The following is a 7,380-nucleotide window of genomic DNA, read 5'->3' as shown; positions in this document are numbered from 1 at the left end:
ATCTGGTAAAATGCATTTTTAAAATGCATTGCTTATTTTGTTTGTTGTTTAAACAACCCATATATATATGTATATATATTTGAAAATGAAAGTTTATTTAAGCAACTCATACATATATATATATGAAAGCTTGTATTTGGATTTAATTTTTATTAGTGTTTATTAATCTTTAAATTACTGATTTTCTGGTTTCTTTCTTTCAGTATATATATATTTAAAACATTCATTTATTTAAAGCACCTGGGGTTTCTTTTGGTGTAAGACATGAAGGACTAAAGCTTAATTTTTTCCAAAGAGTTTCACCACCTTTTATGTATATAATCCATTCTTTCCCCATGTATGTGAATGCCACTTGTATCATGTATTCTGTATATGCTAATGGGGTCTATTCTTGTATCACTTATTTTTAAAATTATTTTCATTGTTTATTTATTTATTTTTTATATAAGTTTCAGGTGTACAAAGCAAAATAATAATTAAACATTTACACCCCTCATAAAGTGATACCCCCCCCAAGTCTACTACCCTTCTGACATCGTATATAGCTGTTACAATACCATTAACTAGTATATTCCCTATGTTGTACTTTACATCCCATGATTACCTATATAAATTTAATTATAGCTGACATTCTATATTATCCGACATCAGTTTCAGGTGTACAGTGTAGTGGTCAGGCGTCTAGACAATCTATGAAGTGATTCCCCACCCCTGCCAATAAGTCCAGTTGTATCCCTTCATTTTAATCATTGGAACTAATAACTGTAAATTGACCAGTATGTATCTATATAGCAGCCCGTAATCTGATTGGGAGGGAGAGGCTCTTGCCTTTGAGAAAAAACTTTTCTGATTTTAAAAGGATAGGTGAGTCTTGTTCGTCATCTGTGCAATTTTTCTCTCAGCTAGGACTTACGGATGGGAAAAGCAGAACATCACGGTGAGGAAGCAGAACTCCAGAATGCAGAACATGGCGAACCAGTAATGAAGCTTGTGGGCAAACTTTTGTTCCCCGAGCCCCCCTTCAGTTTCTTCACAGTAGAAACTGAAGATCAGCCTTAGCGATTCTGATTCTGACACTTTGAGAAGTCAGCCAAGTTCTGGGACCCTGATAAGAAATTGAAAATGAGGAGTTTGGGGAGGTGAAAGAGGTATTGTTTGTTCTCAAGCTTTTAGAAAACAAAACAGATGATCCACAGAGTCATGCCCCATTAAGTCAATAATTTTGTTGTATCGGTGCTTGAAATGTCACCTTTTTAAATGTAGAAACGAATAATATGTTTAGCTACTATAGTAACAAATTAGACTTCTGTGAAAAAAGTTTAAATGAATGAAAATTGTGCCCTCTCATCTGATCGTACTTATGAATAACCTGGGTGTTCACACCACGAACCCAGCCAGAGCAGCACAGTGTATCTGCAATGATGAATTGTAATTTGAGGCAAATATAGAGGAGAAAATAAATTACCTTGAACCATCAAAATCTAAAAACAAAGTATGAGGAGATATGTAAAATAAGGTGAAGGGCACAATAACATCAAGTTTTTACGTAGTAACAAATGAACTGATGTGAGTGGGGAATGAACGTTGAACACTAATAGGTGGTGTGCCATTATGCCACCACCATTTCTGCCCCCCCCTCCATGCCATTGTGAGTTTGCCCTTATTCACGGCTCCCTCTGTGTATAAGCTTGGTGAGCTGCCCTAAATCCTATTTGGAATTAGACAGCACAAGAATAAATAAAAATATTGATTCTTAGGTGCTTTCTGATACATTGTAAAATTGAATTTTAACAGTCAAATTAATCAAAATAGAAGGAGGAATACATATGTCTTAATCTCCCAATACTAAAGTGAAACTAGTTCCTTTTCCAGGGGAACTTTTGTTTTTTGACACGCGTGCCCAATGTTTGCAGTCAGACGAGTGTCTACAGTGGCATTTGCCTATTCACGCAGTCATATATGCTCAGCTATGGATGTGTATAGGGTTTTCTGCAGGTGATTCTTTGCTTTACAAAAATAGGATCATATTTTAAATACTTTCTCCCTAAGGATTCCTAGCAATCTCACCAAATCATTCTTTTAAGTCATTCTTTTGATGGCTGCTTGATATGTTTGGCTGTGCATAGATCACAGTTAATTTAGTGACTCCCTATTGATGAACTTTCCAGTTTTTATTTTGCCCTAACAAATAAAATTGAAATAATCATTTTCGTGTATTTATTCTTATGTAATGATGCTTTTGCTTTATAGGGAACATATTCCCAGGAGTGCTGAGTGAGAGTATGTGATTTATACTGGGCGTTACTAAATACTGCCAAACTGTTTTCCAAAAGGCTATAATGCTTCATAATACCATCAGCAACCCCCGTGAATGCCCTTGTCCACATCCTCTCCAGCAGTGAGTGGGATCACTCTTTTACATTTTCATCCACCCAGTGACATTTGTATACAAACGACAGATTTCGATTTTTCTGGAAAATGTATTCTTAACCTTGACTGAGTCACAAGTCATTCTGTGAGGACGAAATTTTGGTGTAGAGGTCATGGTAGGAGATTGAGAACATGTGAATCAACCTTCCTCTCTTAAACATGCAGATACACTCAAAGGTTTTAATTTAGTTTGGATGCTAAACGCAGGGCAGAGGGTGGGGAGATTTTGAGTTAACATCAGTAGGGTCTGATCAGGCTGAACGAGGGGACAGCTGTTGGTTGGAAGGCCCAGTGCATCATAATAACCAGGAGTACTTTACAAGGCAAACATCCCTGCCCCCATCTCACCTGCCATACACAGGAGCACACTCACTCTGAAATGACGTAGACAAAATCCCAATAGAATTATTCTTTCTTCCACAGATAAGTTCCCTATGTGCTGGGTAGGCTGGCAGAGTCCTGACAGAGGAAGATGTGAGGAACCGTTAGAGCAAGGACTGTTCTCATCTGAGTCCCAGCACGCGTTTCTTCTTACCTCCTTCAACCCCACCCTTACCCCCATACCACAGGATGGGCTGCCAGAGATGGGATTCTGAGCCTCTGCGGAGGCAGGCTTTGAGCGGGGGCTCAGGAAAGGACTTCCACGCAAGCCTCCTTCTCTTGTGGAATTCACCCTTCCTCCCCTTCCCGAAACCAAAGCATTAGTGTGGCTGTATGGAAGGCAATGGGATGGAAGGGACAGCTCACACTCTACCTCCTGCCTTGCCCACCCAGAGGCTCGATGATCTCCAGCCAGTCCCATCTTTTGTGTTGGCTAAGTCTCCCATTGCTCTTTGCTCCCCAGGCCCGCCAGGCTTGGCTGAGACCTGGAGTTGGGTGATGGTGGAGGGACAGGAGTCATGGCCTCTTGCTTGGCCTGGTCTTACCCAGCCAGCAGGTCTAGCCAAGCAGCCAGCTTTTGGCCCACAGGATGCTGAAGGGGGAATGGGAGGGGTGTGTTGGGGGAGGTGGGCCCCCACCTCCCCGCCAACACTTCAAACCTTCCCCTCTTAACTTTGCTCCCACCCAACCGCAGAGACCTCCACAAAATCTACTGTGAGAGGCTACAAACTCTTTTATCAGCAGAACAAAATTTTTTTGAGGAGGCAATTATGTCTTTTGCCCCTGAACATAATCTGGCTGTTTACCTATTCTCTTGTTTATCGTCCGTCTGAGGCTGGCACTGGGGTGCGGCAAATGAGGTGCTGAGGGCATACACTGTCAGTCACACAAGGGCTGGTCTTGTGTCTGTGTCCCTGAGATGGTGTAAGCCCATAGCATTAGGGACAGTGTCTGTCCATGTGTTCACATGTTAGTGCCAAGAACGCGATAGGTGCTCGATTAATATCTAATTTGTTGAGCTCGTATTCTCCAAGGTGTTTGTCGACTGTACATGGTAGAGTGAACATTCAGAAGTGGGGGCAATTCAAGTTCTCACAGCCTGGAGGTGCCCAGAAAAGCTGGGTCAGGATGCCAGCAGGAGAGGCGCTGACAGGGACACCGAGGGAGGGCGGTGCTCCCAGCTCACTAACATCAGGAGCAGAACCCACTTGCGGGAGCCGGAGGACCGGCTTCCTTTATTCATTCATTTAGATTCTGGTTTCAAGGCTTGGGAATGCTGACCATTTGTACAGGGGGCGAGACGGGGCCAGAGGGCTCCCGCAGGCCTTGGTCCCACCAGGAGATGAGGGACGGGCTAGTAAGGAGGGAACTGAGGCCTAGAAGTACGATGAGCAAGATGTGTGCCATGGAGGCTGTGACTGTTCTGGTCAATGCCCGCCCCCTCCCCGTTCCAGCACTGGGCAGGCGGGGCACACAGAAAGTGCCCCAAATAACTGTATTTGTACTGCCAGCCAGATAGCTAAAGAGGAGCACCGACTGCAGAGGGACAGGATGAGTTCACTCATAAAGGAGGTATAGAATGGGAAATGGTCCGAAATTAAAAATATATGAAAAGAGATGTCGATGGTTTCCATTCATATTCAGAAGCTGTAAGGTGAGCTCTTAAAATGGGTAGTCGCATGTAAAAGGCAGTAATTGAATGGAAAAAAACCTCAATCCTGGATAGCCAATGGTACTGTGCAGGAATAGAAGTGCCCTTTTAGCACTTCTGTGTTCAGCTCGATAAGAATCACATGTGTCATGCATATGTCTGTGAATCCCCAACTGATGCGGTATGGGGAACAGGGTTTCCTTCTGTTTGAGTCGATGCACTGAGTTATGTAGCCAGGAGGACTCTAGAAACCAGTGACTCAAGGTCCCCGAGGAGTGACGGGAGTGACGCATCTGAGGAGGTTTCCCAAGAAATGAGAGGAAATCTCTTTCATCCTCCACACCTGGAAAGTCCTCTGAAGACAGGGCTCTTTCTCTCTTTCTTTTTGACTGAGTGATAGATTCGGATCAGCTTCACAGCCTACACAGGGCCGGGGATCACGTTCCGATAACAAGTTGCCCACTTCCTACAGGTATAGACACAAGCTGCTGGGGTGGGGGTGGGGATGAGTAAGGATGAAAGGAAGGAGGTGGTGTAGGAGCCCCCTTCCTCCTTTGACCGTGGCTCTGCTGGGCGCCACAGCTGCAGGCTGCTGCCCAGAGTTCTTCACTCCTGCTGAGAGGGAGTGGAGGAAACCAGCCCTGCTCCCAGACCTTCCTACCTATAGTCGTTCAAAGACCATAGCAAGACTGAGAGGGAGATGCTCCTGGTGCTCGCATTTCAAAGGCGAGAACCCAGGCTCACTTGGGTTACCTATTATTGCTTGCCCAAGACTGCACAGCTAACAGAGTTAGGCTCGGTTGTCCAGCCACCTCAGCATGCACCACCTTCACTTCCACAGTACAGTTTTAAAAATCATAATTTATGAACAAATCTCTCATTGATGGATATTTAAGCTGATTCCAATTTTTGAATAGTGCAGTGAGCAGAACTTCTTTTATTAAAAGAGGCTGTTTCTTTCTTTTCTTTTTCCCCAAACGTTTGTTGTATCCCAATTACGAAAGTAATATATGATGGTTGTAAAAATTCATACGACACTGAAATGAACAACTGGGAAATGGAAATTCCCCAAATAACTGCCATTAACAGCTTAGAATATATCTTTTAGACCTTTTTCTACGCTTAAACAAACAAATGTGTCCATAGGCCTTAATATATTATTAGAGAAAAAAATTAAATTTGCAGGACAATATTATGAGATTCCACTTTTTAAGTTCTGTATCTCATGCATTATATATTATAGTTATAAGGTTGCAATTTTCTCTTTAAAAAAGTACATGCAGAAAAAATCTGGAAGAGCAAGAAACTCAAATACTGATTTTACACATTTCTGTAATGTTCTGTACTTGAATTTAAAAAGCATCTCTCTATTGACGTATAATCTATATCTATGTTCATGTCTATATTTGAAAGTCGACATATCATGAGCTCAATGACTTTTCACAAAACTGAACACACCCTATGACCAGTCCCCAGGTGGATAAGCAGGACGTGCCAACCCCCAAACCTTGTGTTCCCTTGTATTGGTTACCCTGAACCAAGAGCAACCATATCCTGACTTCTAACGTACATTTGTTTTATCTGTGCTTGAATTTTAACAGTAAGCACACTGTTAAACGTGCTTACTGGATTTACATTATGTGCTTATTGGATTTAAATGTGCTTATTGGATTTAAAACGAGAATAATCAATACAGATGTTGTTAAAATATATGCAGATAGAGTGGCCATCATTTGATGCCAGCATTTATGGATCTAGCTCACTCCTTACTAGTTGCATGGACTCTCTTATAAGGCTGTATCACAATTAATCTAACTGGCTCCTTTTGGTGGACATTTGCATTGTTTCCAATTGTTGGCAAACAAGCAGCACTACAAGAAACAATTTGATGTGTATTTCGTTGTGCATATATGTGTGTGTGTGTGTTTGTTTTTGTTGTTAAGATAAATGCCTACATGTGGCATTGGTAGTTAAGAGATAGCTAAACAAAAATTTTATTTTTGATATTTTGCCATAATGGCCCTCCAGAAAAAAGTAACAGCTCAGTTTCTTCTTCAAAACAAGTCAGGTGCTAGGTGCAGACGTCCTTACCGCAGGCCCTGCTGCGGGCAGCTGAGCCTGCTCCCTGGGCAGGCCAAGCCGAGCGTGCTGCCTGGCAGGTGCCTGTTGCACAGAAAACAGACCCAGGAGCACACCACCCCCACCCTCTACCCCACAACTTTGTCCCCCCATGAACTTGTGAAGAACTAAACGCAATCACAAAGACAGTAGCAGAGAGACACTGTTAAATAGCAGAACCTGTAGCGAGTTGAGGGCCTTGAGGCCTTTTGCAACTTACTGCTGCGGTGGACTGGCTTTGAGCCCTCAGGGAGGGCAGGCCAGCCGTCTGGGCTTTAGTCTCTTATCATTCACACGGGCAGTCTCCAAGCAAGCAGCCCACCTCAAAAGTGAACCCTGGAAGAGTCTGGTCCCAGCAACCCTGGCCCTTTTCCCCTCCCCTCGGCCTTGGGAGGCAGCCTGTCCTGTTGCCCTCAAAGCTCATAAGTAGGAAACTTCTGCTTCTCTTGAGTACACCCTTCTAACTCCCACCAACACACCCAATTCTCTTGTGCCCTCCAATCCCACAGATACCATCTCAGATGCCAGGAGATGGTCACACTGCCCCTTCTTCACATTCTGTGGCTGCCAGAGAGGCCTCTGAACAGGCCTGGTTTGCCAATGCCCTCTTAAATAGCACTTCCCAGTCCAGAGCTGGGCTGGAAAAGCAGACGGGACTCTCTTCTTCTTTGACGTGGGCCTGGTGCTTCTGTTAATGCAGCCCAAAGTTGCATTCTTTTTTTTTTTTTTTTGGCTCAATAGCTCTTATGCTGCTAAAGTCCAGGTAGGGAGCTAGATCCCTGGACTTTTTCAAAAGGCAC

General features: G+C 43.4%; 1 long non-coding RNA gene across 1 annotated transcript; it reads right to left on the bottom strand.

The window, feature by feature from the left end:
• Positions 1 to 699: 699 nt before the first annotated feature.
• On the bottom strand, positions 700 to 7,143 carry LOC141571842 (uncharacterized). The gene is made up of 3 exons (XR_012496900.2): positions 6,801 to 7,143; positions 2,779 to 2,889; positions 700 to 1,105 (listed from the first exon to the last, which is right to left on the bottom strand). It is a non-coding gene; the product is annotated as an uncharacterized LOC141571842 (long non-coding RNA).
• Positions 7,144 to 7,380: the final 237 nt, after the last annotated feature.

This window comes from Rhinolophus sinicus, chromosome 2, assembly GCF_057876585.1.
Source record: "Rhinolophus sinicus isolate RSI-liver-muscle chromosome 2, RSI-T2T, whole genome shotgun sequence".
Taxonomy (NCBI): domain Eukaryota; kingdom Metazoa; phylum Chordata; class Mammalia; order Chiroptera; family Rhinolophidae; genus Rhinolophus; species Rhinolophus sinicus.
This window is presented reverse-complemented; position numbering and strand designations above follow the sequence as displayed.